Consider the following 20,409-nt stretch of genomic DNA (forward strand, 5'->3'; position numbering starts at 1 on the left):
CTCTCTCTCTCTCTCTCTCTCTCTCTCTCTCCCTCTCTCAGTCCTCCCTCCCTCTCTGTCCTCCCTCCCTCTTTCTCCCCTCAGTCCTCTCTCACTCCTCACTCCTCTCCCTCCCTTCTCTCTCCTCTCTCCCTCCCCTCTCTCTCTCTCTTTCCCTTCTTTCTAGAGCTTTGGGTTTTCCAACTTAGGAAATTTATTGGTCCGTCAGACCCCATTAGGTGCAGGTTAGTTAAGTTGTTTTTTTTCTTTCTCCTCATCGAGTCGGTTGCCAAGTCCCCCCCCCCCTCTTCTCCTCCCTCCCTTCCTCCCTCAACGCACCTCTTTCAAGACGGATATTTTTCGGAGGAACTTTGGCGATTCGGACACTCTAAAACAACAATACGAAAATAAAAAAATAATAATGGTCATTATTTCAGAAGCCAGAAAACGACCATTGCGGAAGAAAAACATTTTGAAAAATCAATACCTTGTACATTGGGTCAACAAAGAAAAAAAAAACAGAGAAACACTTCGAAGTTACAACCTTTGTTTATATGTTTATGCACAGTGGTTCTAGACAATTACGTTTTGACAGATGGCGGCAACCCGAGCCTTTTAGACAATGGGGGAGGGGAGGGGGAGTGACGCAGGGGAGATGATGATTATGATGATGGTGACATACTGGGGTTAGGGGTATGGAGATTATGTCGCATTCATCACTATCCAACTCCCCAGCCACTACCTTCCCAATCCCTTGTCCAGTGTCATTCTCACTCTATCCAATATCCGTAGTCGCTCATTCCCTTACCTCTCCACAATCACTCTCCCCCTCATCCCCTATCCTTACCCTAGCCACTCCACCCTCATCCCTTATCCTTACCCTAGCCACTCCACCCTCATCCCCTATCCTTACACTAGCCACTCCACCCTCATCCCCTATCCCCGATAACTCCCGCCCTCCACCCATACCCATCCCCCCCCCCCTACCCTCTGTCGAATCACTCATACCACCTCTACAGTTACCACCGAAGCTCGATTACTTGCCTGGATTACCACACACGTCACGTGCGCGACCTTCGCAACGCGTCCATTGTTCGCGGAGGTCGTTGCGTTTTCCCGATCTTATTTCGCTCCTATTTCGCTTTCGGTCTTCGGGGGTGACGAATGCACCCGGGAGGAGAGAGAGAGGGAGAGTGAGAGAGAGAGAGAGAGAGAGAGAGAGAGAGAGAGAGAGAGAGAGAGAGAGAGAGAGAGAGAGAGAGAGAGAGAGAGAAGAGAGAAGAGAGAGAGAGAGAGACGAAAAGACGATTGAAAAGGCGAAGGGCGAAAGACGAGAGATGCAGACGAGGGAGTATGGAAGGGAGGGAGAATAAAGAGAGAAGAACAATCGGGGAGGGGGGGGATGAGGCAGTTGGGAGATCTCGTATATTATCTCCGTATCAGGAAACAGATCGTAACATTAAGTTCGCGAGGGGACGTAATAATCACTTTGGGTAATGATGGCGGCGTGATAATTAGAGGCAATTGAAGGGCGATAGCGCTTAATTCGGTATGGCGGCCGGTAGCTTGAAGCGGGAGGTCGTAATTTGTCACATCCAATTGCAATAATATGGGACCCCGGGAGGCTACATCAAGTTCAAAGGCTCGGTTGTTGCTGGGTGGGTGAGGAGCAGGGAAGAAATTGGGACTACCGACAATGCTGGAGATTTACAGTTGAAGTTAATCAAAATGTTCTGCAATTTGCGACATGCAACCTTCGTCCCCTCCTCTCCCTTGCCCCATCCTCTCCCTCCATAGCAGCCGCCAAAAGTTGCAGCAAAGTTTTGGCCTCTCGTCGTGTTGCAGTCTTGCCAGCTTCCCCGAGGTCACATCCTGTTGATGGATGGTCTCATTGTCTAGCATATTACGCCCCCCCTTCTTCATTCTCTCACCCCCTCTCCACCCCATCCCTTCTTCCCTTTTTCGTGCATTCGTAACGTTGCACGGTGCACCCCCAACGGAGCGATGCAAGTCCACGCAGACGCCCTTGCTGTAGACGTAGATTTAGTATGCGTCGTTGCAGTGGTGGCAGATAGTCTCGCCCTTTCAAGTGCAATGAAAAGGGCCTCGCTTTTCAGATACGTAGGCGACTTCTTCCATAAAATTAATCCTCTTGTAGAGCAGAGTCCACGATGAAATCCTCGTCAAATACACGGGAACATTATTACCGAAATAAGCCGACTCAGCTGCTAAGTAACATTTCTATCCCCCCCTTCCCCCCGTTACCCTAACCCCCAACCCCCTCTCACCTTAGCCCACACTCCCCTCTCACCCTTTCTCACTGTTTGGTAAACGAGCACGTAGTTAACCCACGGAGAGATATGACAGCCGCATATATTGCCTCGCGGTTAACTCCGCATAATGTTAATGAGCCGCATTGTAGTGAGAGCCGCCTTTACACAGCCAGCTGCAGCATAGCGTGAGGAAGGCTGATGGTGTGAAGCAGAGGGAGAGAGAGAGAGAGAGAGAGAGAGAGAGAGAGAGAGAGAGAGAGAGAGAGAGAAAAGGAAGGAGAAGGAACGAGAATAAAAGGGAGACAGCGAGAGAAGAAGACGCAAGACAAGTGCGGAAGGTATGGAATGAGGAAGAGACAGCGAGAGGGAAAGGGATGAGAATGTCAGATGTGGAACATAGTAATGAGGGTTCAAGGGTACGAGATGGGTATGCGAAAAGGATGAGGAAGGGGACTTCCTGCACCCTTGGCGTACTCATCCCTCAAGAAGTCTTTTGTTAACCTCGATGTTCATCCTCCGGGGAAAGATTCTTAGCGCGATGACGTGGGATCTCTCTATCGCCGTGTATCTCCCCCAAGGATTCGTGTTCACCTGTCAGATGCATCACGCCGCGTTTGATTACTTCTTCGCACAGTCTTGACGGTTCTCCACGCTTGGTCGAAATAACAGTTTACACGCAAGAGATGAGTTATCTAGTGATGAAATACCCCCTGCACGAATCTCCAATAAGTGTACGAGTAATGTGTATGCTCCGTTACCAGATATGTTCGTGGACCGTAAATCTAGGTCACAGGTTATACACACACACTCCGACCCCCCAACCTTCCTCCCCCCTCTCCCCGCCACACCCTCTCTCCCCCTCCACGGCGGCACTTGGCACCACAACCCTCACCGAATGAAAGTCGGTGCCAATCAAGTGCCACTCGACACCTGTGGGTCTGGTCGGAAATGGCTTACTCGCTCCGTGCTTCAAGTAGTTTAAGGGGAGAAAGGGAAAAGGGAAGTTTGGGGGGAAGGGAAATAGTATAGGTGAACGAGGGGCTTGTGTGATGTCCTGCTTTTAGTTCATGCTTCGCGTGTGCTCTTCCTCTGTCCTTTTGACCTGAGCCTGTGGGACCTGGATCCAATTTGTGTTCCGTCTGCCCTGCTGATTAGGTCATTAGGCAAAATTACTTCAAGAAATGATTTTGTTTGTCCAGAATTTCGCAATTAGCTGGGAGCATTTAGAATTTTTCTCTCATTCTTTTTTATTTGTTTCATTAGTGTCACGACGTCCGCCTGCAAATGACAATTAAGTTTGGTGTAATTGTTTAATTGGATCACTTCCTTTGCCTCGTGAGAAATTTTATTTTTTAAATAGCCAAAATCATCGCGAAGAAAACCGACCCGCGACCCGAGACCCAACTAGCCAGACCGCTGTAAAGAAGGGCCTGGACTAAGCTGCATCACGATTTTTCTTTTCTCCGATAAAATTCATTGTTAGTCAGTCTCGAGTACGCGTAGGGGACGGGATAAGACGGGAGGAACACAACAAGCGTATTTACGTGTTGTGGTTCCGACGGTCACATCGTGAAATCTTGATTTTCTGTGGCAGTTTGTAGGATTTTCATTTCCCGAAACACTTTTATTTTAAAATCGACTTCGCTGTTACGTGTGTTTGTCTGTATGTGTGTGGTCGCCATAGATAAGATACCGCCTGACGTGATCGCCTTAATCACCGCGGTCCTTTCGAGATGCGGCCCTGAATAATGCAGACCTCATGCGGCTTTATTGACAAGGGCCCAGCCATCCCCCGTCCCGCAGGCGTGATCCCCGCACGGCATTCACGGTCCGTCTCGCCATCACTCGGGTATGCAAAGGCACCCCTGTCCCCATTGTCCCCTCCCCCTCCCCCGCCAGCCCCTGGGATTTGATTTATTTGATATTCTTTATTTGATAGCTAGATCCCACCCGCTGGGGTATTATGTCGCTACCCCAGGAGAGCGCCCGGATAACCTTCCCTCCGGTACTGTATGGGCGCTGGTCTTGGTCCGGCGGAACCCCCGTGTGGCGAGCGGCCGTGAAATACGAGAGATCAGGAATCTCATATTGGCGCACCGGCGACGGCCTGGCTGCTGCTACGGCGGCGGCGGCGGCGGCAGCGGCGGCCAGGGCTAGAGAGCCGTATGTGCCATATGGGGGACGCCCTTGTGATGACGGCGGTCGTCAAAAAAGGTGGCGAATAAGCAATATGATTTTGTTGATATTTCGTTTGTTTATCTAGGAGCACGTGGGTGGTTTTAAGAGAGGTTCGTGGCATCGTGTATGACATGCAATACTATCACATTTATACGCACGTAGCATTGACTTGAACAGTGTGGTCGTGAGTGAGTACCAGAAGCTACCTAGTACTCCCAGAAGTACACGATATCCTAAACGCACCCTTATGACGTGGGCAACACATATGCCGTAAACGTGCTTGGACTATTTTTATGCACGCATCACAGACGTGTCTGGAGCTCTCTTCATAAAAACCTAGTCCTTGCCCTTCAACATAATCTGATACTTCAAACTATTAAATTGGTTTAAACTTTCCACGAGGGGAAAATGAAGACGCTATTTGCTTCAGACAAGCGTTTGGGGAGACGATGACGATTCGCTTTTTAATCCCAACTTGCCTTAATGAAACACAGACAGTTACACACACGCACTCACCCACATACCTTTTCCTGACTGATCCCTTATGCTATCTCCCCCCCCCCCTCCCCAAGCCTTGCAATCACTCGTGATAAACCCTCCTCAATAACACCTCTCCTTCACCTTTCTCCCCTTGCCTTCTCACCGCAGACAAATAACCAAAGTGTGGAACCCCCCTCCCCCTCCTTCTTCCCCTCTTCTCTTGTCTCCTCGTCTCCTTGTCTCCTCCCCTCCACCTCTAATCCCTTTTTCAGCTTTCCACCTCTCTTCTTCCCCTCCTCCCCTCCTCCTCTACTCTTCCTCACCTCCTCTCTTCCCTTGCTCTCCTCTTCCGCTTTCCCTATTCTCCCTATTCATGAGGAAGAGGTACTCCTCCTTACGTGATTTCTCCTGCAATAGTTGAGAATTTTATATAGATAAAAAAGCGATGTGTTTGATGCTCGGATGCCTGGAAGAAGCCGTCGCTCATCGGAATGACTTTATGACCCTGCCGTTTGTACGAGCCAAGTGACGCAATGTCCCCGGCGCTGAGCAGGGAAGCGGGATGAAATGAGCATGGTGGGGGAAAACGTGTGTGTGGCCAGAATGAGTTGTGAGGGGCGAGGGGGAGGGGGTCCCCAAACCACAGTGGGATTTGTAGGCTCGTAACCTTTAGCTTCCCAATGGCGTCGATCTGAAGATAGTCTGTTTTGGTTCGCCACGTAGCACACATTTTGCCGTGCTACCCCCCCCCCCTTCCCTCTCTTTCGGTTTTCTTTTCATTTTTTCTTCGGAGATCTGGTCTTCAATTAGTCTCTTTAGATTCTTTATCCACGATCATCTCCATTCTTCAGATTTTTTTATCCACTCAGTATCGTATTACCCTCTTTTTATTATATTTTCTCGCGCCTTTTCACTTTTTATCCATTGTACATTCTTCTTTCATGCCTTTCATTCATTTTCCTTTTCTTCCCCTCCGTTCTTACCTTACCCCCTCTTTCCCTCACTTTTATCCTATCCCGCCACCCCCCTCGTCCTCTCTTCAGCCCTCCCCCTCCAGAGGCACCATGCAGGTCTGGGCACACAGGAGGTATTGTGTGCGAGGCCGGAGGGCCGCTTTGATGGGCTGGCTTTGATTAGGCTCTTCGGCGGGCTGCAGTTAGAGATGAGCCCCAAGAACTTTTCTCCTTCGCGAGACGATCCGCGGCGGTCGAGATGGAAGCGATTTCACATACGTATTCAGGAAGGCCTCGTTCGCACGCCGGGTCAGACCGATCAAGTTTGATTCTATATTCAGTCATTTTTAGAGAAAGTATCGCGTGTCGAGGGCTGAGAGTCGCGATTGGAGAGGGCCGCGCATGCGCACCTGCTTCGCGAGACTCATGGCCGTGATAACGTGACCTGGGCGGGAAGGCTTTGCATCGGCACATATATCATCACGCCAAACACAGCGGCTCGCCCACCAGACTATTTTCGCCGCCCTGGTTCGCTTCGGCGTCTCATGGGACTTGTATTGCGTAGCACCAACGAATTATCTGGCGGTACAAAGTCAGCTGGCGAGGGGGAAAGGTTACATGGGCGGCGGGGGGGACACCATGTCCAACTGCATTGTGTGTGTTTGTCTGGGTGAATGTGTGTGTTCTCGACCATGTACTGGCTCACCTCTCTCCCTCTTCCACATGTTAATGCACGCTTCTATGCCGTCTCCCTCGGTGGAAAGGCGAGTATTTAAGATCTTCATATGGTCCGTTGTAATGGGCTAAGCAGGTGTGCCAGGCTTTTAATGTATCACTGCCTCGCCGTCTGGCATGCTGATGATAACCGTGTTGGTCGCATGTGGCCTCTGTTGGTACCTTCATGACCATCTGCGGTGGAACAGTAGCCCCGTGCTGTAAATTATGACCCTAAATTCCCTTTTTTTCTGGGTTTTCGTCTTTATTTCTTTTGAGGTAGGATTTTCACCGCGCCCATTGTCGTAATGATTTCTGAAAATGTATCCGCATCTGAAGGTTAGGATTACCGAGGATCGTAAGGGCCCGTGGACCTCTCGTCCGGACTTGGCATCGAGACTAAAGTGAAGGGAGGGGGGGGGTCAGGGTACTGGTGACCTCCTATTCTTTGCATGGCAAGTAGACCCACGCGCAGGACATGTTTAATGGATTGTGGTGGATAAGCGGCGCCGCGCAGACACCAAGGTAACGACTTTGTGGCACAGAACACCTGTGCATTTGTGCTCACCTTGGGCACGATCTTACCCTGTATTCTCTTGGTGCCATTCCAAAACTTCTTCCAACCATATGAATGGTGCTGACCGCCCTCGTGCCTTTAAAAGGAAACTAGTTTCAGTACCTTCTCCTCTCCGAATATTTTATGCACACCGTACTGCCACGGAATATGCACCAGCTGTTGCGAAAGTGATGCCTATGACGATGAAACTTGCATTCTTCGTAGTCAAAAGCCCCTCCATAAATATGCACGACATGCAACGCCGCGGATATCCTATCATGAAGCCTGCCTGCATGGCTCGAACACCTGACCATGCACTAGTCCCAGGGATGGCGGAGGCAGCTCTTCTCACCCCCACCCCCATCTCCCTACCCTAGACCACCCCCCTCCAATAAGACCGAACTCCCGGTTATGTTGTGAGATAACACTTGTCTTGCCCTTCAGTCCCTCCTCCTCCACTCCACCACCCCAGCCCACCCCAGACACCTCGGCCTTGTTCCTTCATCATCATTGTAAACTCATTATCACCTTTTTTAAGTCGCTGTTTTGTTCAAGGAACCATTAAGTAGATGTGTTGAGAAGGCCCGCCACAAGGGTACAAGAGTTTCTTTTTGTATTTGATGTCACAGTTTTACATGTAAGAATATTTGCGGTTTTCAAAGATAAAAAAAAAGTTGGACAAACTCTGGCCGGTAGAGTATCTCTCTCACTCTCTCTTTCTCTCTTTCTCTATCTATCTATCTCCCTCCATCCCTCCCTTTCTCTCTCTCTCTCTCTCTTTCTCTCTCTCTCTCTCTCTCTCTCTCTCTCTCTCTCTCTCTCTCTCTCTCTCTCTCTCTCTCTCTCTCTCTCTCTCTCTCTCTCTCTCTCTCTCTCTCTCTCCTCTCCTCTCTCTCTCTCTCCTCTCCCTCTCTCTCTCTCTCTCTCTCTCTCTCTCTCTCTCTCTCTCTCTCTCTCTCTCTCTCTCTCTCTCTCTCTCTCTCTCTCTCTCTCTCTCTCTCTCTCTCTCTCTCTCTCTCTCTCTTTCTCTCTCACTCTCTCTCTGTATGTGTGTGTGTGTTTGTTTTATGACTAGACAGAGTAGGTCCAACACTGTCTTTAACTTACCACAACTTCACCGTAGAGGTTGATATCAAGTATGATAATTTATGGACATAATATACAGTGACCTCGCAAGTACCTTATATGCACCGCAGTAGTCGGACGTAAGCCCTGGCTACTCTAGAAACAGAAAGATGTTTGTTTGTTTCAGTATACTGAAAGATTTGTTGTTCCGGTTACCGACATGTGCCTGGCGGTAAATCTCAGTCTTTGGGAATCCCCGTTGACTGCGGCGGTGTAATGCGGATTATCGTTAGAGTGAGATTTAACGTCGAGATAGTTGACACACTCGACACCTTAGGACAAGCTTATGAAGCTTATGAAAGAGTGACTTCCGTCGAGCGAGGATTAGCAGCTTAAAGAAGGCTGGTGGGACTGTCCCACAAGACCGACGTCCTGCCGCTGACCCGCGAGATCCCGCGGCGTGATGGCGGGTCGGAATGTAAACAAATACCCCGGTAAGACTCGTTTCGGGTCGGATCTTTTTGAGAAACGTCAGGGAATTCACCATCCGATACGGCTAATCTGCCACGTTCGAAAAAAGGGGGAAGAATGAAAGCAACCGCAGATTTGTGGTTGGAGGAACTGGAGTAAGTTTAACCCAATAGGGTTTTGCTTCAGTTTAAACTCTGTTCGATGATGTATGTAAATATTGACAAAATGATATTACATGATAATATAACAAAATTATATGAATATACTTTGATGTGGTAAGAGAAAAAAATCGAAACGGTGGTGAAATTGATACCGCTATAATGGCTTAGTTATGTACCCAGGACATTCTGGTTTTGTAGTGTTGATGTCACTACATGTGTAACGCGTAGCCGCGGAGACCGCTTTCCCGTAGTAGAGGTTGTGTGACAGGGAGCGAGGTTTGGGGGGAGGGGTTCTGGGAATGCAGGTGAAAGAAGGTTGAATGCAGACCTGTTTGGGAACACTTCACGTGGTCGGTACCAGTTGGAGGACGCAAGCAACGTCACTGCTTCATCTCTCCTCTTCTCTTTTCTATTATCTCCTATCCTTTCCAATCCTCTCCTTATTTTTCTGTAATCACCTCTTTTCTCTCTCTCTCTTTCTCTTTCTCTTTCTCTTTCTCTCTCTTTCTCTCTCTTTTTTTCTCTCTCTGTATCTCAAGCATATGTGAGAGAGAGGCACATGATTGTGATGTCGAGTGCATCTGCCTTTCGACTGTGACGCGGAAGAGGAAGCGGCTCCTGATGCGCTGTGCCTTGTGACGATGACAAACCCATTTGTATGTGATGGGTGTCATTGAGGAGAGCCGAGAGAGGGAAGGTTGGATGTTTATTAATCTCTGTCATACCTCATATCCCGCGTGCATAGCGAACAAACCGGGACAGATATGCTAATTTTGCTCAGCATAGACCCTAACGAGCTCTTTCCGTGGCTGATGCTAGTTCGTGGGGACACATGGTGGCTTTGATCTGTGCTTTGTTTTTGTTTTGTTTTGTTTTTTCTTTCGTCTTACGTTTTTACTTTATTCGATACTATTCCGCTTCACGTCACTAATTGGCGGCCCATCTAGTCATCTGGGCCCATCACCTGCCTTACACCGTGTAATTGGGAAGCGGTTCGAGATAAGGAGTTTCTCCCTACAGGTAGATAAAGACCAACATGGGGATGTGTCTTGGGGAACCCGTGTAAGCTGGCAGGTAAATGGGACAGCGGCGGCTTTATCTTCCTGTTGTTGCTACGGATACGCGAACACATCCACTCCTTATTGCGGATGAAGCTCTCTTTCTCGCTTGCCATTACGGTTGGCAGCATTTTACTTTTAGCCCCGTGTGGATACCTGCATGTTGCCGTGGCAGACGTGGACCGGGTTGTCGGGGTTGCATCATACGAAAGCGGAGATGGGAATTGCCATGTTCTGACCCTCGATTGGGATGCTGCCAAAAGGCTGCATAGCTGCTTCCTCTTGGCATTATCAACACGACACCACCTGTCGCCTAATGGCTGGGTCGGCCGGCGTCTGCTTGTGCTCGGCGGCCTCTTCGCCATCTGTTAGCTCTCGCTTAGGCCGCCCGACGCTCCATGCACCAGTTTCTGGCTGTTGAGGTTTTATTATCACATTAGTACGTGTCATCACTAGATTGTTTTATTGTTGATATTTGTCTTCAGCCGTTTCTATTTGCGCCAGTCTTCCTAGACGTAGCTTGTAGTACAGCAGAGAATACTTGCTTTCATCCTAAAACCAAAGGAAATTAATAGAAAATATAAATCAGTTTGTAGCTTTCAGGGCAGTTTGCCGTGACTTGGTGAATAAAAGTTTTCACTTCTTTCAGCGACAGAAAGATAGATAGGCACGTAATGTTGTTTTAAAAGGTCTAAATACAAGTATTTCTTTAGGTCTACGGATAATTTATGTAATCCGCGGGTGAGGGGAGAAGGCACGTTAGTGTTGGCAAGTGTGAGTGTTGTACTGGGCTCGGGCAGGGGTTGCGGCATGCCCTCTTTAGGCCTACCAGGTAGGCGCGGCGCCGGGCTGCTATCTTGAACACTTGGCCGCGCCTTAGAGGCTGGGGAAGGGTGTTTTTCTCGGGTTTTCACAATTAGAATACTTGTGTCATGTTTTTTGTTCTCACGCCATCCTCATTTAGGATGTTTCAGCGTTCCGTTAGTGGCTGCGCGGACCGCTGTTGTGACGCTTTGTTTATCGCCCACGGATCTGACTCTGATGTACATGTGCTCACCCGTAGATTGACGAGATTTATAGTCTTGGCATGGTTTAGATTGCTTTTACTCTCCATCTGTCTATCTGTCTATCTATTTATCTATATCTGTCTCTCTCTCACTCTCTCTCTCTCTCTCTCTCTCTCTCTCTCTCTCTCTCTCTCTCTCTCTCTCTCTCTCTCTCTCTCTCTCTCTCTCTCTCTCTCTCTCTCTCTCTCTCTCTCCTTCCATCTTTTCATTGTTATTTTGGACGACACGGCTAAGATTTTCATTTTTATTAGCACAAAAAACTAAAACGCAATGTACAAACATGTCACAGACCTTTATGCTTCGAACTGATGGTAAGAGGTGAGGCCCTATTAGCGTTACTAATGAGGGTGAAGGGCTTCCTGTGAAGTTTGAAAGTATTATTTTGTTTACAAGAAGCCAACTCGAGCTCTACGTTGTTTACCTGACACTTCTACTCCCCGGGGAGAGTAGGAGCGCCGACAGGTGGCTGGCCTTTAGGCGTTGCGTCCTTCAGGTCGAGATGTTGGGAGAGCAAGGTAGAGGATGCTCAAGAGATGGAGAGGTGTTGGTGTAGGAGCCAGAAGGGAACGAGAGGTGGCTGGACGAGAGGAAGCGTATCAAAAAGGAAAGAGTATTTAGATTAAAAGTGAGAGTTTTTTTGAGTCTAGAACGAAGGCGGTCGTTCCTACGGAGAGTTTTTGATATCATGGATCCGGAAGGAGGTGCGGGAGGATGAAGGGATGGGGGATTCCGCACAGCATGGGATTTAGAACAGAACGCAACGGGAAAGGAGGTAGATCGGGTCTGTCCCGGTGACGCAAAAGGTGCAGGGAAGTGTTAATAACACACGTTTTGAGAAGCGAAGTACTATTGACGAGGCTGTTAAACGCTAGGGGTCCCGGGATGCATAATGGATTTTACGGGTGTTTACAGGTGACGGACGCTCTAAAGGTCGAGCCGTGGGGGGGTGAGAGGGGAGGGGAAGGCGGAGTGGGGGGGGGGGGCGTCTCGCAAGGCCTTCGCGGAAGCTTTTAAGATTCACGGGTAGAGGTTGAATCACTGTGACAGCGCAAAGGTCGGCCGCCGTAAACAGTGTGCTCGGAAGGAAGACGAAGGGAAACGGAGAGGCGTCGTCGCGTGTTCTCTGATTGGCCGGGAAGTAGAGGGACTGAAGAGGCGAAGAAAATAGATAGTGAGGGAAAAGTGGGAGGAAAACGGAAGGATCTCAGGACAAGGTGTGCGAGCGAAGGCATATGAAGCCGAGATGGGGCAGCGTGGATCGGGGGTGGGGGATGGGGGGGGGTTGCCTACCGTCGGCCACAGTGCGCTGCCCACGCGGATGACTGGGCTGTTGCTGGCGGGTGGAGATGGTTGTTGAATCATAGTGAAATTATTATCCACACCTTTGTAATTGGCTCTTCATTAGCATCATGGCTTTTGATGTATCAATTTTACGCTGCTGGAATCGCATTCATCTATAGTATGCCTGGGGAATATTTTATAGCCGGGCGGAGAGCGGTGGTTAAGTGATCATGCATTTGCATTGTTGTTTGCAATCCACTTTATACCACTCCCAGCACTTCACCCATGACAGGTGTCGATAGAGGTTATTATCACTTTATTACCGCGCAAGCCGTGTGTGGGCGGAGGGTTATTAAAGCCACTTACGCAACCCAGGACCGAGGTTGTCCCAGGCGACGGAATGAGAATGGGCTTGGCCTGGCCCGCGGCGTGGGAATGTCCTCGCCTGGCCTATTGCCCTAGTGTCGAGTTGTATATGAGGTGCATAGGGCCCCTGGCCAAGCCTTTGACCTTGCTTTGGGTCCCTCCTCACCTTGCCTTGCCCTGCCACTCACTGTGTAAACCTGTACGAAAACTTGAATCAGACCTCCCCTTCCAGCCACCCCCACCACCCCCCCTGCTTCCCCAACCCTCGCCCCAACTCGCCCTCACCAAACCTCAATCGTATAAAGTTGTGGATGACGTAAATGGAAATCCCCCCAACCCTATACACCCTCCCCTGCCGCCCCACCCCCTCCCTTCGAACACGTATCACTTGCAGTGTGATACCAAGCGGAGGGTGCGGGAGGAGGAGGAGGAGGAGGAGGAGGAGGAGGAGGAGGAGGAGGAGGAGGAGGAGGAGGAGGAGGAGGAGGAGGAGGAAGGAGAGGTGGGGGAGAGAGGGAAGGGGGAGGGGTGGGGTTGGGGATGAGCATGAGCAAGGATAGGATGAAGGGCATTTCGCGCATCTGTTTACCTATTCTTTTCTCGCATTATGGATGTCTTGACCATCATCCGGTTGCCAAGTCTCTTCTGTCCTCGTGCCAAGATGTTGAGGGAGGTGGAGCAATGTTGCAGGGGGAAAAGCAGGAACAGAATTCATGAGCGAAAATATAAATAAATGAATGCATTAATAAGAATATTCAAGAAGAGAGTGGGCGTTGCGGGAAAGTTGATAATTAATGACAGTGACCTCGCAGTTGAAAAATGTCACATGCTTTTTTTTTACTATGCAAATGATGGGTGTTGTGCCCATGAGGCAGGCGAGGGGAGGCTCCCCCCCCCCTCCTTACAGCGGTGGGGATGACAGGAACCTCGCCAGCCTCTTACCACGTGGATCGTCTTCCCTTTTCTTTCGCGTTGATCATTTTCTTTTATGGTCGTATATTGGAGAAAAAAATCTCTATTTTGATCGCGTAACGAAGTGAAGGTAGATAATCGTGAAGTAATGCTGTAATGCCCTGTGGATGTATGGCAGGGGAGGGGGCGTCAGGGAGACGTCGCCGCCCCTGGACGACCGCCAACACCGCAGTGGTGTGACAGGGGGGCCTCCCCGAGTATCCTTGAGGACACGTGGGCGGTCCCTGTTGCAACTCGAAAAGTGCAAGTGTTCGACAAGTATATACATGACGTCAATCGTGTTATAGGAATCTGAGCAAGCGAATACTGTCCCGCTGGCCAAGCAACGCGTCATGTTCCGTGTCATGCAGCTGTTTAACATAGTAATAGCGTGCATCTGCCAAGTGCGTTATGTCACTGGATGATGAATGGGCCGCATGTCGCCATTGCGGCCATCTCTTGGCGTCTGTGATGAGTTTTAAGATTTCTTGAATTTCCAGGTGATCAGACAACAAATGGTCATGTACCAAGTGCGGCGCAACTTTGCAAGGAAATTTATGCAATGTCGTGAATATATCGTATCTGATGGATATGAATGAATGATGTAGAAGTATATGTGAAAAGAAAAAAAGTACTGTTTCAGATATGGAAACAGGCTATTTGTGAGCTCGCTTGAAAGACTATTATATACTCTCAGGTAGTAAAGTGCCTCTGAGGCTTAACGAGGAAGACCACTATTGGCCCATCAGCTGTCAGGAGTGCCAAAGCCAGTTATGTGGGGTCGCGGCACACCTAGCGGCCCTAGGACCCCCGGCCCTACGGAAGGAGGAGGTGAGGGCTATCCCTCGGGCAGCAAGGTGTGGGCGGGGCCTTTGTCAGAGTGTGAGCCACGTAGTTGCACGTGACCCGACGTGCCCCCGCCCGCAATGACGCTCATCGTGCCCCCGGGGGAGGACCTCTTTGCCTCCGATGGGGACAGTGGGTGTCTGGGCAGCTCCCCCGACGAAGGGGGTGAGGGAGGCATGCATGTCAGCGAAAGCTCGCAGGCATTCCTCAAGAAGGAACTGAAGCGGGTCTCACTGACAGATGAAGTGCCGCCTGCCCCGAGCGGACAGGATGCGCCCGTAACCACAGACGGGCAGGACGTGTCCCTTTCCTTAAAGGGTCCGGCCACGCCCCCCATCCGAGAGGGGAAGGATACTAACGGTGTAAAGAGTGATAGTGATAGTGTGCAATACCAAAGCTGTGTGTACAATGGATCGTGCCACATACAAGACGTGCGTGATAGCGAACATAAGCTAGTAAAAGTGGGCGTGGAGGGCACCTGCCCGCCCACGCCTCGCCCGGTGGTATACGAGTCCCGTGTGAGCCTGGACGCTGCCCCACAGAGTGCCAACGGTGACCCCAGGTCGAAGCTAGAGGGGCCCGCGTTAGTGTCCGTGCCCAAGGTCCTCGTGGCCTCTAAAGTGAACTCGTGTCAGGAACAGGGCGCGCCTGACACGTGCATTCCTCTCGCAAGCCAAACAAACGTGTCTGTGATGCAGCTGGTCCTGCCTGCCCCCCACCCCGACGCCAGCATAACCATTGGCGACGTCGCCGAAGTCAGAGCCCAGGATCTGTCAGGGAAACTGGAAGAAACTGACGGCGTCGTGGATGGGGACGCGACAAGGCCTTCCGGTGACGATGGTGGTGATAAAACCAGTGATAAAGATAGTGATGTAAGAGGTAGTAAAGACAGTGGCAACAGTGACTCGCCTAGTAATTTAAGTGTTGAGAATGGTAAAGGAGAGATTAGCTCGGAAAATAGAGAGAAAAACAATAATAATTCCGGCATAAAAGACGTAAGGAAAATACGAGATTGTGTAAGTGTTGGAGAGAAGATTTCAGAAGTCAACTGTAAGCGTGACAGCCCAAACGAGCAATTACTATCCCCGAAAGCAGACAAGGAAGACATCGACATTCACGCAGCCAAGCAGAAGATAAATCTCCTGAGACAGAACTTCCTCTCGTCACTCTCCTCGGACGATGGCAGTGACACGGCTGATCCCCTCCTCTCCTCGCCCCCCGCAGGCCCCACCACCCCTAGCCAGGGCGAGGGACCAGAGGGAAGGCTTTCCTCCAAGAAGGGAGAGTCGGCACCCTCTGAGACAAGGGATGAGCCAGCTGATGAGCAACCAGCTTGCAGTGTGGATGCAGGCCAGCAGGAAGGGGAGGGGAACAGAGAGGAAGAGGTCGCAGGTGACAGCTACTGCCCCCCTGTCGAGAACGAAGCCCGGCAGCCTGACACCACCATCCCGGCAAGTGAAGCTCCTGTCTCCTCAGAGGTAATCGGGTGCACGAGGATCTCTGGGGAAAAGAACGGCACGCCGACGAATGAGCAGGGGGATCCTGCGACGACTCCCGAGGAAGGAGACGTAAGCAGAAGTGCAGGCCGTAGTACTGAGAGTGAGACGGTTCCCACCGCCGCGAGGATGGGCCCCAAGTGTGGAAATGTGATCGCCGAGTGTGATATTACACCCGGGACAAACCTGGAAGGTGGAACCACGGTAGACTCCACCGCTGTGGTCAACCTCCATCCCCATTCTCCCCAGCTGCCCCCGACGCCGCCCTCGTCCCCTCCTGGCGAGAAGTCCCATGCTCGACCGCCATGCATGAAAGGGCACTCTGCAAACTTAGTAAACAAGTTAATGTACGAGTCCAGTAAGTATCGGCGCGGAAATAAAGGCGAGCAGAAAAGGGAGGAGGAGGAGGACGTGATGGTGTCGTCCTGCCCAAGTGTTTTACAGACGAGTCCCCATGTGGCACGGGGCGAAGAGGTGGCATGGCGGGCGGGGCGTGAGTGCGAGAGTCAACCCGCGCCCCCCCTGCCAGCACTTCCACTCGCGCAACCGCCTCGACAACATGGAAATCCACACGTGCAGCGCCCCTCCGCCAACGCTCATTGCGGAACGCAGGACCAGTTGTGTCACCAGCTCGCACTGTCACCCGCAGGAGGCGCGGGGGAGGACCGCACCCAAGGCGCCCGCCACCTCTCTCCACCTCTCCTCCGGAGGGACGCAGGGGAGTCCCAGGAGGAGGAGCACCAAGGAGGCCTCCTGGTGGCACTGACGGGTGAGGCTCCCTGCTGCGGCACCTACGACGTCAGGCCCGGCCACGCTAGGTTGGCAAAGCGTTGCAGCATAGAAGAGTGCCACTCTCGGCAGTGCTGTGTGCCGGTAGACAGTGCCGCAGTAACCAGCACCGGGCACTGCGCGGAACAGTGCGTCCAGATCGAGCCCGTCCCTCGCGGCGAGAGGCAGCTGTCCTGCGCCTGCCCGAGACCACGGCTGAGAACTACCTCATTAGGCCACAAGCAGAGCCTCGGGAACGCGTGTGCCTCGCGGCGGTGCAGCGGCTGCGACCGGTGCAGCGCCAGTGACAGTGAGACTGCGCTGGAGAGCTCCTCGTGCTGCAACGAGATCTCGTGTCTCCATTACCTCAACCTTGAGCCTGGAGATTTGTTAGACAGTGACGCAGAATATGATATCGAACAAAAAAACAGACTAAGAGCAGCGTGTGAGGACATCGCGCGGGCACTCAACACCCTTCCACCCCCCCAGCCCCCGGACTATCCCCCGCCTCCCACGGGCGTCTCCAACTTCTCCGGGGGCCACGCGCCGGCACCTCAGTATCGAGACCAGCAAGTAGAGGCTCACCTCTCCGACTCGGAGGACCAGCTGGGCGTCGACAACCTCCATGTGCACATGAGAAGCCGTGGCACCAGTACGGCGTCCGATGAGGAGCGCCGGAGCAGCGTGTACGACAACTGCGGGATGGACGGAGGCATGTGTGAGTGTGGCCAATGTCACGCCAGCGACAGGGAAGACTACACGCAAGTGTCTCCGCGCCCTCCCGCCAGCGCCCGCAAGCGGAGTCGCGGCCGGAAGGAAACAGATCGCTCCAGCTGCGGCAGTGAGCGGGACGCCAGCGATCGCGATCTCGAGGACGAGGGTTTCCGGACGGACGCCGGGGAAGGCTGTCGCACGGACGAGTTCGATCTGTGCACGACATCGGACGACAACGATTACGACGACGATTACTGTCAGACTGACGACTGCGGCGAGGAGTGCGACTATTGCAGCGGCGATGACGCCGAGGACGAGGACGAGGGCTCGTGCTACATGTGCAAGCAGAGCCAGATCATCTCCCCCGCGTGCAAGCATCCTGGCGTCATAACGAATGGAATCCTCAAGTCCCTGAGCGGGCGGAGGGCGAACGAGAAGGAGGCAGTGCGCGTGCCCCGACAGAGGTCGCTGGCGCTCCAGGCCGCCATTCACAGACGCCAGCTCACGCGGCAGGGGCTCGGCGCCATCCGGGAGTCAAGCATCACCAGTGACGAGTTGGCCGAGTCGGAGGAGGAGCGGTCGTACGATGGCAGCAACTGCGACATCTCGAGCAGCTGGAGGTTCGGGCTGTGCCGTGACCTGACTGCCTCCAGGGACTCCACGCTGCGCAGTGTGAGAAGCGAGAGAAGTTCAGCTTCTCTTCCGTTCGACAAGTCTAGACAGAGACACAAAGAGAAGTCCAACTCCCTCCCCGGCGCCAACTCTCGCGGTCTGGCGGGGGACGCGACCGGCCGGCACCTGGGGGCGGGAGTCTCGCCCCTCCGGCAGGCATCCACGTCGGACGACGAGTCTGGGTCGCACAGCTCCTTGCCTCGTCTGCCGCCGCGGCCCCCGCGGGCTCCCCGCATGCGACCTCCACTTACGCCCAGCCCTCCTGCGGCAGGTGCAGGAATGCCTCCCCCTTCACCAAACAGCCCACGGCCCGCCATGGGGCTGCAGGGGTTGCAGCAGCAGCGTTCGCCAGGCACCCCGCGGGCCCTGCACGCGTCGGGCCTCCCTGTGGCTCCGAGAACCGTGGCTCCCCGCAGCCCCAGCAACCCCAACCCCCCTTACGGTTTCCCTGGGGCAGGCAGTGGAAATGTCTTGCTGTGCCCCGGCAGCCCTAATCTGACGGGGCACCATTCCACGCCGTCCCCCGCGGGCTCGGAGGGCGCGCCCGCCTCCCCCAGGATCAGCAGTCGGGCGGGGGCGCTAGTCACCCGCAACTTCTCCATCAGCGACGACGAGAGCGGGGGACGGTGGGCAGGAGGGCGGCGCCACGTGACCATCACCCGCCACGAGAGCGTGTACCGGGAGGTGGCCGAGAAGGGCTACCACCTGCCCCCGGGCTCCCCCGTGGATCCCTACTGGCTTACCTGGGTTAGTATACCTTTTGTCTCCTACTGTCTCGGCTTCTCGGATCCACCGCTGTAAGCTCCTCGAAGAGCCTGTTGTTATATCCCTGTGTGTGTATGTGCACTGAATCTGTTCCAGGTTCCATGCATTCCAGGAGCACGTTTTCCAAAATTAGAAGACTTGTTATACCGCTTGATTTTTTTCTAATAGAGGAAGTGTATCCTTCCTTCAAGTTTAGTCGTATTACACATTGATTCTCCGTAATATGGGTGTGGTGTCCAGTATGGCATCTTTGGATTTTATGTGAATAAATTCGCGCACTTTGCAACGTAAGGAAAGTCTGCCCAGAGCAAGCAGAACTCCTTAAGTAGACTTGGACGGAGGCCAGGAAACTGCTGCCGAGTGACCCGTAATCAGTAGAAATCTCTTTGGTGAAGACAGAAAAACTTGAATATTCTGGAATCTCTGCGGGGACTATGAAAAGGACTCCCAGTATCCCTCCAAGCACTAAAGTAAACAAAGTTATTGCTGCTCTTTGATCCCGCTCCGGGTTCCTTATGGCTGCTGATGCGACCCTGTTTACGCAGTTTCGCTGAGATTTATCGAGATAAGATTATGTAGATTCTGATCCCAATGTCTCCAGTTGTTTATGTGGCAATACATAAGCAGAAAGGGGAGTAAAAGGAAGGTTTTTTTTTGTCTTTACTAGAATTACGTGGTCATGAACTGAATCTTGATATGTAAAGGGGTGGAGTCATACGTGGAATGCGAGGTAATTGTTAGTGTTTAGTTTTATCAGTGAATTTTAAATTCTTCGTAGTCAGATGCACATTACGTCATATATATCATGCATGGAGTTAACATCTGGATTAGTGTTATGTGACTGAAGAGTTGACATGATGTAGATTAAGTGATATTTCTTGATATGAAAATAGTGCGATGACGTCTCTTATAGTTCCTAATGAGGTATGTGTGTGTGCGTGTATGTTCGTCGGTATGCATATATATTTGTGTAAGCTTATTTGTAAAGTGAGAGTGTTTGTGTTATTTTTTTCGTGAGGGCGGCACTAGCGGATCGGTGCGGGTGGGTGTTGCCACAAGTGTTCTGCTATTATGCAATACTGTGTACTTGTTCTCACGCTTCCCCCAACCCTTCTAGCTCCTCTAAACATTCGTCGGAACAGCCCTAGAAGTGAAACCCAATATTTGTTCTCTCTCCTTTTGGTATATGCGCATGGGTATCTCTCTCGTTTTCTTTCCTTTTCCTGGGAATAGATTGATATTTGCTAGAAGGGATCTCTCGTTGTTGTGTTTTATCATCTAAAGGAGAGAGAGAGAGAGAGAGAGAGAGAGAGAGAGAGAGAGAGAGAGAGAGAGAGAGAGAAAGAATGTATTGTGTATATTTACAAGTTCGAAAATGCAAAAAAGGGGGTTGTGCTAAAGAAAACGCGACGAAGCAAAACTTGGAGTCTAATGACAGTGCCAGTAAATAAGCATCCGAGGGGAGACTAACATCACAAACTTATTTCCTCCACACGGTAACCGGGAAGTGTGCAGGAAATCCCGCCATTGCTCGGTGTGCTTGGATTTGGAAGATTAAAATGAAGATGATGGCCTTCCTGTCTTACTGAAATGCA

The 20,409-nt window shown here is 51.7% G+C and overlaps 1 protein-coding gene and 1 long non-coding RNA gene across 20 annotated transcripts in view; both read left to right on the forward strand.

The window, feature by feature from the left end:
* The window catches only part of LOC147468535 (uncharacterized), a 22,021-nt gene extending 7,747 nt beyond the window's left edge, over nt 1-14,274 (forward strand). Inside the window, exon 2 of the long non-coding RNA XR_015192453.1 lies at nt 14,054-14,274. This is a non-coding gene — a long non-coding RNA (uncharacterized LOC147468535). The remainder of the gene's footprint in view (nt 1-14,053) is intronic.
* The window catches only part of LOC122251860 (dystrophin, isoforms A/C/F/G/H-like), a 1,045,059-nt gene that overhangs the window by 1,000,512 nt on the left and 24,138 nt on the right, over nt 1-20,409 (forward strand). The window lies entirely within an intron of this gene.

The sequence above is a fragment of the Penaeus japonicus genome, unplaced genomic scaffold, assembly GCF_977035675.1.
Source record: "Penaeus japonicus unplaced genomic scaffold, GWHDUDI00000001_assembly GWHDUDI00000028, whole genome shotgun sequence".
Lineage (NCBI taxonomy): Eukaryota > Metazoa > Arthropoda > Malacostraca > Decapoda > Penaeidae > Penaeus > Penaeus japonicus.